The 15,309-nt window shown below is 33.8% G+C and overlaps 1 protein-coding gene and 1 long non-coding RNA gene across 3 annotated transcripts in view; both read left to right on the top strand.

Annotated features, from left to right (window-relative positions):
* The window catches only part of LOC118745600 (43 kDa receptor-associated protein of the synapse homolog), a 226,148-nt gene that overhangs the window by 36,462 nt on the left and 174,377 nt on the right, over positions 1–15,309 (top strand). The gene's annotated exons all lie outside the window — the stretch shown is intronic.
* Positions 13,013–14,432, top strand: LOC118745602. Its single transcript, XR_004993660.1, has 2 exons — positions 13,013–14,189; positions 14,269–14,432. It is a non-coding gene; the product is annotated as an uncharacterized LOC118745602 (long non-coding RNA).

Below are 15,309 nucleotides of genomic sequence, written 5' to 3'. Positions count from 1 at the left end.
GGATTCAGATTACAATGATGAAAATACTGGTAGAGTGCATGTGAAACCTACTTATGGTGCTCCAGAAACTAGAATTATTTCCAGGAAAATAAAAAAAACAGCTTAAAGGTCACTCTAAATAAAACAACATTTTTCTTTGCTTTTGTGTAATTTGAATTAATAAAAATTATTTTATTTTTTTCAAGCAGTTGCAGTGATAACACGGATAACACAATGACTTTCGGCAACAGGATACTTTTCACAAGTGGAAAGTTTTTCAAAGTATATCAAAAGGTATACTAAACTATTTTCTGTTGTATGATTTTATTAAAAAATACATTTTTTTTAAGAGTGAAAATGGTTCTCTTATCGCATCTTGCTTGAAATGTAAAAAGAAAATAAAAGGAACTTTTCGAATCAGTTCTAACTTTCTCACGCATTTAAAACTTCTGCATATCGAAAGTTTTCATGAATTTTTGGAATATAAAGCTCAAAAAAACAGCTCTAGTTCAATTTGCAAGGTGTCAAATAAGCAAAATACATTTAATAAAAAAGTTCTTGCTTTCATCGCCAGCACGATCTCACCCCTGTCGATTGTCGAGAATAGAGAGTTTATAGAGCTTTTTGAGGGGACAGGCTACAAGGTGCCAAATGGACGAATGATAGCTGATTTGTTGCACGGAGAGTACCAAAATAGCATGCGAATTTTAAAAACAAAAATTGCAAACGTAAAATATTTTTGTACTACAGCAGATATATGGTCTGCAAAACACCGATCCTTTTTTGGGTATACGGTGCATTGGCTCAATGAAAATTTAAAAAGAGAATCTGCTGCCTTGGCTTGCAGAAGATTTTCAGGTGCTTACACTTTCGACAAAATTGCAAGTATAGTCGTGGACATAAACGATGAGTTCAACTTGAATCATACAAATATAGTGAGCACTATACCGACAACGCTTCCAATTTTTTGAAAGCCTTTCGGGAGTTTGGTATAAAAGAAGGTACGTAAGTGTAAATGATTAATAACTTTGTAGCAATATCGTTTATTCTAATCTTAAGAGAGCATACCATCTGAAAATGACGATACTAACAATAATGACGATGCAGCTGAGGAACTAGAGTTTCCTGTTATTGAAAACGTAGAACTACAGTTACCTCACCATTTTAAATGTGCTAGTCACACACTAAATTTGATATCGTCCTCTGATTTTATAAAAATAGTGAAGAAAGAACAATTTCTTTACAATAAGCATATTGAAGCTATTTCACGGTAAGATTCATTATGAAAAAATAAAAAATTAAACGGTTACCACAACCACGTATTAACATCTGTAAATTTTAGTTGCGAAAGTCTATGGAAAAAATGTCACTGGCCTAAGTCTGCTGAAATCATTAAGGAGTGCCTTGGGTCGGCGTTAACAAGGCCAGTGGTAACTAGGTGGAACTCCCTTTATAACTCGATAAAAAATGTATTGATTCACAAGACACAGCTTGATGATCTGTGCGTAAAATTGAATATTTCTCGATTTCGTTCCGATGAGTTAAATTACTTAGAAGAATACTTAATTTTCATGGAGCCAATTGCTGGCGCTTTAAACTACCTACAATCTGAAGAAGACATGTATTTCGGGTATTTCTTGCCAACCATAATAAGTGTAAAAGTCAAATACGAAAAACTTAACAGTTCTGGGAAACTCAAGCTCTTTAACAAGGCAGGTGGTGAAATGGAAAAGGTACTATTCAAAAGATTTGAAACGTATTATACGCTGAAGCCGGAATCATTCCCCTGTATTATCGCTACAACCACATGTCCGGACATAAAAATGACATTTCTCTCGGGATTACAAACGACGGCGCCCCATTTCGATAGTGGGAGACTGATAAAACTACTTTCTAAATTTGCTAAAGAATTTGAAACCAACGTTATAGAAGCACCGGAACAAAAACCTCACAGCTTTTTTGATTTTGGAGGGCATTTTTCGTGCGGTAGGTACAATTATTATTTCCCGTTTTTTTTGAATAAAACATTTTGATCTATTTTAGAATCTGTAGGATCGCAGTCGTGCAATCGAGAAATTGTAGATTTTTTAAGTGATGGTACTTCAACGGTGGAAACACTGAAAAATTTTCCTCTTATACAAAAACTATTTCTGAAGTATAACACACCATTACCATCATCTGCTCCAGTTGAGCGATTGTTTTCATTTGCCACCATGGCTAACACGCCAAAACGTCAAAATTTATCAGATGCAAGTTTCGAAAAATTAGTCATTCTCAAAAGTCTGATTAACAATTATGGAAGTAATTTGTAGTTGTTATTGTTATTTTGTTCGTCTAAAATTTTACGTGCAGCATTGAATCGTGTTTTTGTGTTTTCATATTATAATTTAAAGCTACCTTGTTATACATAAACATTTAAATTTGTATAATAACTCATTCTACTTTTTCTTGCGGTAAATACTTGTAATCGTTTTAGAATTTCGGTATAGTTAATGAAATAAATATAAATAATTATTGCTTTTGTATCAGAAATACCTAGTAATTTCCTTCTCTTACTTCCGTCAATACCTTTTCTGACCTCACTGTATTACCCTTAATGTCAACAGAAAACTTTTACTTCAAAATAAAACTAGTTAATGATTTTTTATTGCTTTTTTATATTTTTAATGCAATAAATTATTGCATTAACATTAATTTGCTAACATTAAAGTTAATGAAAAAAATTTCATTAGCATTATTTTTTTCAAAAGAAATGCATTAAAATTTTACTAAGCATTACATTTTCAAAATTAATGCATTTAAATTTTTCATTTGCATTAAATTACAAAACATAATGCATTATTTTTTTACATTAACATTAAAATGCTATGCATTAAAAAATTAATGCATTTTTCACAACTCTGCTGTTATTGAATATATCCATACATTAATGAAAAGAGAAAATTATATATTTTATGCTAAAGGATTGGAGAAAATCAGGTGGATTCAACACTTATTCGGATACGGTATTATTTTATATAATTTAGATGATTTAAACTGTCTAAATTTAAAGAATTTATATAATAAAAACATAAATATAAATACTTGTAAATATCATAGTAATGCTATATGTGCTGAAAAAAATGTAACAATATTAAGAAAATTTATTTCTTCATTAAATATCTAATAATAAATATAAATAAACTAGCAGACCCGGTGAACTTCGTCCCGCCCAAAATAAATTTTTTGTATTGAAACATTTTGGTCCAACATTTTCACCAAGAGTTCACGTTCATGATTTTTAGTGACGCATTTGTCTTCTAATATTACGGTTTGGTGGTTGTTAGAAGGCATATTTTGCGTCTTAAATAACTTAGCGTAACTGTACATGCATACAAAGATACGTAATAGTTTCAGTACGTTTGAAAGGCGCCACGTCCCCTTTTCAAACAGCCCCAATTTTCTCTAAGATCATGGGATTGATTTCATATATCTCTATACCATTTTCGAGTAAAATACCATGGGAGGTGCCACGTCCCTTTTTCCAATAGCCCCAACTTTTCTCATGACCAGTCGCGTTTTATACATATATCTTGCACATACCAAGTTCCAGTACTCTTCCATGAACACATTCAGAGATATGCAGTATGAAAAATTCGATGTGTATGGGAAGTGCCACGCCTCCTTTTCCGATAACCACAATTTATTTCCATGAGTATGCGATTGCTTTCATATATCTCCATACCAAGTTCGAGACCTCTTCCATGAACATTTTTCGGGATATGCAGTATGCAAAATTCGGTTTGTATGGAAGGTGCCACGCCCCCTGCACCTAGCGGTATGAAATATGCTTTACATCCGATTCGCATACCTACCATATATAACACAAAAATTTCATAAAGATCGGTCGAGCCGTGTAGGAAGAGTTCGATTTTTATATATTAGATCAGCATGATGCGAGAACATAGAAAAAATTTCGATGAAAAAAAATATAATTTTTCTCGGGTTCACAACTATTCTATCTTTTAAGCTGGAACCAACAATACACACCCACAAAATTTCATTGAAATCGGTTAAGCGGTTTCGGAGATTAGCGTAAACGAACACAGTGACACGGGATTTTTATATATTAAGATACTCTACTATAAGCACCTGCCATAGATACGTTTGCGTACCAAATTTCAATTTCATTTTACATATGGCTTTGAAATTATAGCTGATAAAATTTTCCACGCCTATGGGATGTGCCACGCCCCCTTTTACAAACCCATTTATATATAAGCACCTACCATTGATATATCTGCATACCAAAATTCAAGTTCGTGGGACTTATAGTTCCGACGTTATAGCTGATATCAAATTCCATGCCTATTGGGTGTGCCACGCCCTGTTTCCCAAACTCATTTATATATACCCTAATATAAGTACCTACCATGGAAATGGCTGCGCACGAAATTTCAAGTTCAAGCGACTTATAGTTCCGAAGTTATAGCTGAGAAAATATGCCAGGTCCATGGGACATGTCGCTCTCCCTTTTACAAACTCACTTATATATAGCCTACTATAAGCACCTGCTACAGATACGTCTGCGTACCAAATTTCAATTTCACGTGACATATGATTCCGAATTTTCCACGCCTATGGGATGTGCCACGCCTTCTTTTGCAAACTAAGTTATATATGCCTGCATACCAAATTTCAAGTTCTTTGGCCTTGTGGTTCCCAAGTTATAGTTGATAAAAGGGTCCACGCCTATGGGATGTGCCACGCCCCTTTTTACAAACTCATGTATATATAGCCTACTGTAAACACCTACCGCAGATATGTCTGCATACCTAACTTCAATTTCATGTGACTGATGGTTGTGAAATTATAGCTGATAAAAATTTCCACGCCTATGGGATGTGCCACCCCCCTTTTACAAAGCCCTTTATATATACCTTACTGTAAGCACCTACCATAGTTATGTCTGCATACCAAATTTCAAGTTCATGTGACTTATAGTTTCGGAGTTATAGCTGATAAAATTATCCTATGGGATGTGCCACGCCCATTTTTTCAAACTCACTTATTTATACCCTACTATAAGCACCTACCATATGTATGTATGACTGAATAACAAATTTCAAGTTCATATGACTTATAATTTCGGATTAATAGCTGATAAAATATTCAACGCCTCCTTTTGCAAACTCATTTATATATACCTTACTGTAAGCACCTACCATAGTTATGTCTGCATACCAAATTTAAAGTTCATGTGGCTTATAGTTCCGGAGTTATAATAATAATAGATTGGCGCTTACACATATGTTAGTGTTTGGCCGAGCTTCTCCTCAAACTTGCGGCGTGCGCCTTGATATTGTCACACAAAGCGGAGGGACCTACAGTTTTACGCCGACTCCAAACGGCGATTGTATTTTTATGAGAAGCTGTTTTTCATGGCAGAAATACACTCGGAGGTTTGCCATTTCCTGCCGAGGGACGACCGCTGTTAAGAAAAACCTTTTTCTCCGGAGTTATAGCTGATAAAATAATGCTATGGGTTGTGCCACGCCCACTTTTTCAAACTCATTTATATATACCCTACTATAAGCACCTACCTTATGTATGTATGACTGAATAACAAATTTCATGTTCATATGACTTATAGTTTCGGATTTATAGCTGATAAAATATTCCACGCCTATGGGATGTTGACGCCTCCTTTTGTTCATTCTCATTTATATATACCTTACTGTAAGCACCTACCATAGTTATGTCTGTATACCAAATTTAAAGTTCATGTGGCTTATAGTTCCGGAGTTATAGCTAATAAAATATTCCTATGGGATGTGCCACGCCCACTTTTACAAACTCATTTATATATACTCTAATATAAGCACCGCCCATATGTGTGATTTAATAACAAATTTCAATTTCATATGACTTATAGTTTCGGATTTATAGCTGATAAAATATTCCACGCCTATTGGATGTGCTACGCCCACTTCTACAAACTCATTTATTTATACTGTTTACCAAATTTCATGTGACTTATGGTTCCGAAGTTATGATTCATAACAAATTTCACGCCTATAGGATGTGCCACGCCCACTTTTACAAAGTAATTTATATATACTCTACTGTAGATATAATGTTAGAGGCTGTGCACTGCGACCTTAGGTCTATTGTACTCTACTGTAAGCACCTACTATATATATGACTGCATACCAAATTTCAAGTTCATGTGGCTTATAGTTCCGAAGTTATGGCTGATTAAAAGTTTCACGCCTATGGGAGGGGCCACGCCCCCTTGTCGAATCCCAATTTTGTTTGCCCTATTATAGGCCCAGGTGTCATGGCAATACTCCGTCAAAAGTTTGTTCGATTCTGTCCGTCCGTTTAGGCTGCAACCTGGCACATACATACATACATACATACTTCCACAAATATATAGTAGATATATCCTTCTCTTTGCGTAAAATAATTTTTGGGGATGTCTCGGCCACAGGGCCACCTATCATGTAAGTTTCAAGTCCAAATATTTCTTTTCAATTGGCTAAATTGTTTTCTAAATATGAGCAAAATCAGCAAGTAAATGTAATTTTTAGGAATATTCTGACCCCAGCGCCACCTAGCGAGCAAATTTTTAGTAGAAACATTTCTTTTTAAGGTACTGATTTATGTTCCTAATATGAACGAACCAAATCGGTCCAGCCGTTTAGTAGTTTAGTGACATTCAATGTACAGGGAACTGTATGAAATTGTGAAATCGTGACGTCGCAGCATTCTTAATTTTTTGGCAACAACAACAAAAAGTTTTTAATTTTTTTTTAATTGAAAAACCTTCCACGCAGAAGGTCCAAAATAGTACTTTTTACCGGTTCAGCCGTTTGGTCAGGCATCGCGGTCACACGAAAAACATTTCATTTTTATATATATAGATAAGTAATTATAAAACTTTATTTTATTTCAAATTAAATTTTTTTTGTTCTCATCATCAACATCAGCAGACCTTTCCATTCATATGTGAAAGATTAAAAGATTTCGTATTACTTATGAATTTGTTGGACATTCGGTGACTCTTTTGAATTTAATAAATTTATTTTTCAATGAATATAAACGAGAAAAACAAGTATCTTAATTTTTTTCGAAACAACTTTTCTCACTAAGTCAGCAATATATGAATGAATAATGCTAGATGAATAAAACATTTAAATATACACATACTTTTATAAGCATTTTTTATATGTTTATGTGGGATTCGTTATCGTCCACTTGGCGTTACTATACTTATTAAGCAAATAATGATGATGAAATCAAGATCACGGCTATTTATAATATTAGCATTTGATTTGATGATATAATAAAATTTAAATAGGGTAATAAAAAATTTTAGCAAATAAACGACCGCTTTCGATAAGTGTTCAATCATCAATCCTCTTTATTTCAATGGCCTCCGACCAGTGTTGCCATCTGGCCCATATATTAGTAGTCTACAGCATTAGCATTAATCTAGTAGGTTGCCACAAAATAAATATATTCTTTGACAGCAACATTGAGTTCAAGATTATTTCCACATTTTAATTGAACCATATTATGAAGTATAAAATAGATTACTAAAATATATGTACATATATTTAAATATGTTCTTTATCAACAGTTTACCTCAATGCTTTTTATATAGTTATGAAATGTGTATAAATAAGCTAATACTGTACATTGGAAATTATTACTTTGTTTAAAGATATTTATAAAACACATCATGCCTGGAATCAATCGAATCCTCAATATCGAGCATCATGGAGAGTACAACTTCTATTTCGAATTGGAGATGTTGTGCTTCGAAGACATGAAAAACCCTTATATATGTATTGAAGATGAAGATGAGGGTCCCAGGTTACAGGTTTTGGGCATCCCAATCAGAGCAGCCCATGCTTTTTTCTAACAAAAAATGGGATGAAGAGGATGACAATGGAAAATTTCTAACCGTTTGTGGCGGGGAAATTGAGGAGTACGTAATAGAGCAACATCAAAACCAACATGAATATGAAAGAAGGGGTTTAGATATTAAGACTAAATTAAAGTATTATAGTAGAACAAATAGGGAAGCGATGTATGATATAGAAGTTTATTCTAAATCATATAATAATATTGTATTTGAATATAAATTAACTGTTGAATTGGTATTTAGATTAATGAAAAAAAACTTCAGCGTTTATTTGAATATAATATTATTTTATATGAGAGTTATTTAGTATTTATGAAAAAAGGTTTATTCGTAAATCGTTAGTCGTGGGAACTGGTTTTATAAATAATATAATTAATAAGTTTCCTATTGAACTTCATTTGCCTAGTTATCAATTTTGTGAACCTGGAACGAAACTACGGAAACGTTTAGTAAAAGGAGGGATTAATCTACTAGAAACTGCTTGTAGAGAACATAATATGTCATATTTATATAATAAAGATTTAGATAACCGACATATTGCTGATAAAAAATTAACTGAGAAGGCTTGGGAAAGAGTTAAAGCGAAGGATAGCAATCTTAATGAGAAAACAAATGCTTGGTTACAAATATAATAAAGACAAAAACGAAATTCGGTATGGGGAACATTTATAGTAAAACTAAGAAAGTGGGAGGAAAAACTGGTTATCATCTCTTCAAACATGCTTTAAAAAGTGCTAAAAAAAATTTAAAGAAAAGTGATAACTTTAAAGATGCAACAAAAATTTCACGAAAGGTTGTAAATAATATTTTTAGAGGAAAAAAATCTATAATAAAAGCACCACGTGTAATACCATTACCTAAATCTGGAGGATTTCTCCCATTAGCGCCTTTATTCGTAGCATTAGGAGCACTTGGAAGTCTATCTGGTGGTACAGCAAGAATTATTAAAACAACCAATGCTATAAAAACTGGAAAGGAGCAGTTATTGGAGGCGAAACGTCATAATCAGGGAACGGATTTTTAGGACCTAAAACCTATAAAAAAGGCAAAATAAAATAACAAAATAGGCTGGAAAAGGCAAAATAAAATAGCGAAAAAGGCACTAGGTATTGCAAAAAAGGCAAAAAAAGGCAAAACAAAATAGCGAAAAAGGCAGGAAAAGGCACTAGGTATTGCCAAAAAAGCAAAATAAGGCACTAAAAAGACAGGAAATACGAAGAACAATCAAAAAATACATTTATTTTAGAAATGTTTATATTACAAGTAAAAAGAGAAAAACTATGAACTAGTTTCATTATATGAAAAATTTGTACTTTGAATCGTTGACTATTTTATCCTTTCGAGTTTCTAACTCATACAACTTTAATCTGTATAATTGTAGTAACATTGAACCGCAAGATACATTTTGAAGTTTTCTGGCAGCATTTTCATTCGAAGAAGTTGATACAATTGGAGCCCAATTTAAATATGGAACGTTTGAAACATTCATATTATCAGGAATAAGGGCGTTTTTCTCGCCCTTTACAATTTTATCCACACCCCTTATTGTCTCCAAGCATATAAGCCGCATGGGCATGTGTATATTTTTTAATCTTAAAAAAAAAATTGTAAATGCTATAATCACTTTTTTAAAGGTAGAAAAGGCAAAAAAAGGCAAATATCTTAAAAAAGGCAAAAAAAAGGCAAAAAAATGCAGCATCAAATGTGTATATATGGAATCAGAGAAAGCTAAATTGTGGACATTCTTAATCGAATATACTCTATCTCTTTAGCATGAAAAAAGGCAATTTCCATAAAATCCGTTCCCTGGTCATAATAATACAATGGAAGCTATTTCGGATTATGTTTAAAACCATACCAAAAAAACTCTTAATAAAGCTACCCAGAAGACCTCTTACTCACACCTATCCTCAATCCAAAGGAAGTTGAATGAAAATGCCTAATAAAACGGTTCCCTGGATCTTATTCCAGCTATTTCATGATTTCAAAATCCATTCCGAATGAAATCTTAGCTGATCGTTTGGTAGTTTTTTTTCAACAATTACTTTTTTCGATCTATAAATATTTTTAATTACTTTTTTATCTTTATTTTTTTGTTAATTTAGTTTTTTTTTTAGTTTAGGTTTAGTTTTTAGTTCATTCAGTTTATTTAGTCTATGATTACAATCTTACAGACTAGATAAAAATAAGACTATCATAATTAACACTAAATACTATAGATTTAGATACACAAGTAGTTATAAGAAAAATGAATCAATAGATGATTTGAAAATATTTCTCGGCAACGAAAAATCAATATTTAGACTCTTTGAGATCTTGTTAAATTCTGTCAGAGCGCGGAAAATCGGATCAAAATGGTAATAGTTAGCCTTAGTAGCACGCAAGTTTAACGGCAGAGATGAGCGTAGAAATCTGTTTGGCACATTAAAGGATATCTTCTCCAGAAGGACCGAACAATCCAAAGAGCCAAAAAACCAAATCAAAAACGAACATGAGCAACTGGACAATTCTTCTAGTTTCAAGAGTTTGTAGGTGAATAAGTATACAACAGGAAAAATATGAGGGCATCGGGTCATCAAAGTTAAGGGAACTTAACGCAAAACGAACAAATTTTCTCTGCACTCTTTCAAGTCTGGCGGCATGACAGCCGTAAATGGGGTTCCATATAAAGAAGCGTACTCTAGTTTTGATCGTACTAAAGAGATAAAGCTTTCCTGGTGTATGGATCCTTAAAGTCTTTCGCATATCTACGCAGGAAAGCCAGGTTACTGTAGGCTTTTGGAAGAAATTTAATGTAACAATGTATTTTATAATTACGAAAAAATAGTTATGGAATTGAAAAATAACTGATAATTACTATAAAATGATACAAGAATAATAAAATGATACAAGAATAATAAAAATAACGATTTGGTTTGAACCAAAAAATTTATTTTAACTAAATATTGTATATTTTAATATACAATGTAAATTTTAAATATGCATGGAGGAGTATTCTACGACCATTCTTCTTAATCTTTCTTGGTTCTTCTTTCACGTTGATTTTGTAGCGGTTCCAAACGTTTAAGAAGTCTCGATGAACTGATTCACCTGGCTGCTCCGACCACAATCAAAATTCCTCGCCATCCAAAAAATGCAAGGAATGCTCAAGATGTTCAAAAATTACGTGAATTTTCAATGTCACAGAAACTTTTGTACTGGCATAAGCCTTTTTCAATTCTTTGATGAATTTATCTAAATCCTGGCCGGGTGGTGACATAGAACAACAAAAATCCACAACTTCGTTCATAGCTTTGAAAGCTGAAATGAAAGGTGTAAGTGAAAATTTGCCTACATTTGAATAAATTTCTGGATCATCTAGCGCATCTGAATTTTGCAGAAGTTGCTTTTGTAAGTGGCGGAACTAATCCGTTCCTTGTAAAACATGTAATTCAGGAATTGGACATTTTTTAATAACAAGTACATTATCATCTTCTTGGAGGAGAGCTGAGTGATTTTCCATTGCCAGTTTCTTATTTTCACCTCCAAGTACAAACTGCTCATGATTATTTTTTTAATTTCCATAAGTGTTTTAAAGTACGACGACATGTTCAGACACTTCAAAGTTTGCATTTACATGCTTTTTTTATAAGATTCTCATATTTCTCGCTGATGGCATTACTAATTTGATGATTGCTAGAAACAATTTTTTTTCACAACACAATTTTGACCGATTTTCGTCGTGTTTACTTCTCAAACTCACTTTTTCCGTTGTTTTACTACTAAGACTTACGTGTACATACAAAATTTACGTAAGACGAAAAAAGTTACTTAAAAAGGATATTGTTACTTGGGTCCGAAAAAATATTTTAAGATCGAAAAAAGTAATTGTTGAAAAAACTGCTAAACGATCAGGTAGGATTTCCTTCGCAACGGATTTTTAAACTATGAAATAGCTGGAATAAGATGCGGTAAACCATTTCATTAGGCATTTTCGTTTAACTTCTTTTTGATTGAGGATAGGTGTGTACTGATGTAGACTTAAAGGAGTATTGAAAATTTATTCCAAATTTTAGAGGGGTATTCATGTGTGACACTTTACCCCGTAAACCATTTCAGAGAGAGAACGTGTAATAATAAATTTGGATAGCTCAAAGGGTCCGGGAACGCATTGGGTAGCTTACTGGAAAAACGATAATGAGACTGAATACTTCGATAGCTTTGGAAACTTACAGCCTCCTAAGCAAATAATAAAGTATTTAGGAAAAAACATTAAATATAACTATAATAAACAGAAAAGCTATAATTCATATAATTGCGGACATTTATGTTTAAAATTCTTATTATCAAAATAAATAAATAAGTAATTATAAAACTTTCTTTTATTTCAAACTAGCAGACCCGGCGAACTGCGTCCCGCCGAAAATTAGATTTTTAATTTAACCATTTTGATCCAACATTTTCTCCAACAGTCCACGCTTACGATTTCCATTGGCACATTCATCGGCTAAGATTATGGTTTGGTGGTCGTTTGCCGCCTTAAATAACCTAACGAAGGTTTTATGTCCATGAAGAAGTTCCCTGGCGGCAACAATGATCCGGATCTATACTGAATCTGCCCTAGAAACTTTATAACTGGTTGCAATTTCAAAATGGACGCGTATCCTTGTTCAACAGAAATACAATATACATACATAGACTGAGATGAAGTACCTTAAAAACCAGTTTCACGAAAGCAATTTAAGTGAAAAATTATGTTTCTGTCAGGTTCTATATTAAATTCAATTAAAACAAGTAAGAAAGTCTAAGTTCGGGCGGAGCCGAACATTAAATACCCGGCGCAAGTATTAAATATATGTGACCTGGTCTACGAAAAGGGAGCTTACGTGCGAAAACTAGTTTTCTGTGAAAAAGCTGTTAAAAGTAAGCAACTCGTTTCGTCAGTTTCTCATTACCTCGTTAATTGTTCTCCGCGCCGGACGTCCAGTAAGTGTTGTTGTTGGTCCAGTAAGTGTTGTTGTTGGTCCAGTAAGTGTTGTTGTTGGTCGGAATATTATTATAGTTCATCGTGTAAGTTGCTAGTGTGGAACATTTAAAAAATTAACACTGAAGAAGTGACGTTTACTGTTTCTGTTGATGATGAAAACGATGATGAAAACTATGAAGAGAGCGATGATGATGAAGACGAAGTATGTGTATCTCAGGCAGAAGATGATACCAAACAAACGTTTGTTAAGATGGACCTGTATGTTGTTGATGTAAAGGAGGAGGAGCTGGTAACAAAATTTCTGTCAAAAGATTGTTGTAATAATGAATGCCATACACTGATACCACGGGAAATGATCGAGAGTACGCGGAACAATTGTTTAGAGATGTCGAAAAATGAACTTGATTTAGTGATACTAAGTCACATCGAAGCTGGAATTATGAGTAACGAAAAGCTAGAAAGTGTATACGCAAAGCTTGCTGGGCGGAAGAAATATGGACAGAGAGAGGATACAGAAGTTATGAGGCATAGAATTCAATTTACCTTCTACAGAGTACCTGTTTGTCGTTCGTTTTTCCTTTTTGTACATGCCTGTACGACGAAGCGTTACGAAAATTTAGTACGTCATTTTCACGCACAGGGTGTAACAGTGCGCCAACACGGACTGGCAAATAAACCGAGTACACATCCAAAGTCATTTAAACCGGCTGACATCGAAAAAACTGTTAAATTCATCGAGTCTATAGCCGATTTAATGGCTCTTCCACTGCCCGGACGACTCCCAAAATTTAAGGATTTTCGGATAATGAAACTGCCATCCAGCGAGACGAAGTCCTCAATTTATCGAAAATACATTTCTTCACTCAGTGATGACAAATTGAAGATGAGTAATTGCAGTTTTCGACGGATATGGTCCAAATACATACCCCATGTTACAGTTATGAAACCAGCGGATGATCTCTGCGATGTCTGCCGTGGTAAGTAGCTCATTATTTTCTCATTTTATAGTTGTATCAAACGTTGAGATTAAATTCAGTATTTTTTCTTTTAATAGGAAACACAATATCGATTGCGCAAGCCAAAGGTGTTACTGACATTGAACGCGCACAGAAGCTTAATCAATTTCTTGATCACCTCCACCGAGCCCGAAATCAACGAGAATATTATCAAAGTTGGTGTAGAAATACTGACCCTACAGTAATCGTTCTGTCATTTGATTTTGCCCAAACCGTTCACTACCCTGTCAGTCCACAACAACCTGGTACAGCATACTTCAAAGCAACCAAGAAGTGCGGAGTCTTCGGAATTACAGACGAAAAACAAAAAGTTCAGGTTAGAATTTCAAACTGAATCACAGGAACTCAAATTGCTCGCCTTTACTGGATCTTACTTATATTTTTTTTTTTTACAGTACAATTACATGATAGACGAAAAAGATGACGTTGGTAAAGGACCTAACTGTGTTGTGAGCATCCTGCATTATCACCTGCAAACCTACTATAAAGACATTGAAACACTCGTTCTTTTCTGTGACAATTGTGTTGGGCAGAATAAGAATAACACTGTACTATCATATCTGCAATGGTGTTTGGCTCGGGGTCTTAACAAAACTATTTTATTCAATTTTCTACTTACCGGGCACACTAAGTTCGCGGCTGATCGTTACTTCGGTATTTTCAAAAGTAAGTATGCCGCCAGTAACATCGACACGTATGCAGATTTACTGCAGTGTGTCGAGGCATCATCACCTGGGGGTTATAATAAAGCTGTATAGGCTGAAAAAGTCGTCTGGTATGAATGGGACAGCTATTTTAAACCACTGTACAAGTCACTTGTTGGAATAACGCAATTCCATCATTTCATAATCTCTACAGATTGTGTAAAAACAAAGAAATTCGCAGACAGTGAAGAAGTGCAGTCCTTTAAGCTTCTGTTAAAACCTATCGATCCTGAAATGCCGAAAGTTATACAACCAGCCGGTTTATCTTTGGAACGTCAGTGGTACATCTATCACAATCTTCGCAGCTTAGTTTCGGATATATCTAAAGTAGATATTGTGGCTCCATTGCCGAAAGATTTGCCATCGAAGAAACGGAAGGCAAAAACTAGTGAAGATGTTCTCAAACCAGACGAGGAACCAGGTCCATCTTCCTCAGGATCAACACGTAAAAAGATCTCAAGGAAAACGACAACAAAGAAAAATACATAAACTACTCAGCATTATTATTTTTGGCCCATAATACGTTTTTCTAGTGTATAATCATGTCTTTATAGCTTATAATTCAATGTATTTTGTTCATTACCAATAAATTATATTTTGTCGTATTTTTACTCTTCTTTCTCTACATTTTTAGTACACTTCAAAGCAAATTAGGATTTTCTGCTTTTCACCACGTGAAAAAGCATCTCATCTTCCATCCGAATCAACCAAAAAGTGAAAATTGATTTTTTT

Source organism: Rhagoletis pomonella, unplaced genomic scaffold, assembly GCF_013731165.1.
Source record: "Rhagoletis pomonella isolate Grant_MI unplaced genomic scaffold, Rhpom_1.0 Rhpom_scaffold_00009, whole genome shotgun sequence".
NCBI classification, from domain to species: Eukaryota; Metazoa; Arthropoda; class Insecta; order Diptera; family Tephritidae; genus Rhagoletis; species Rhagoletis pomonella.
This window is presented reverse-complemented; position numbering and strand designations above follow the sequence as displayed.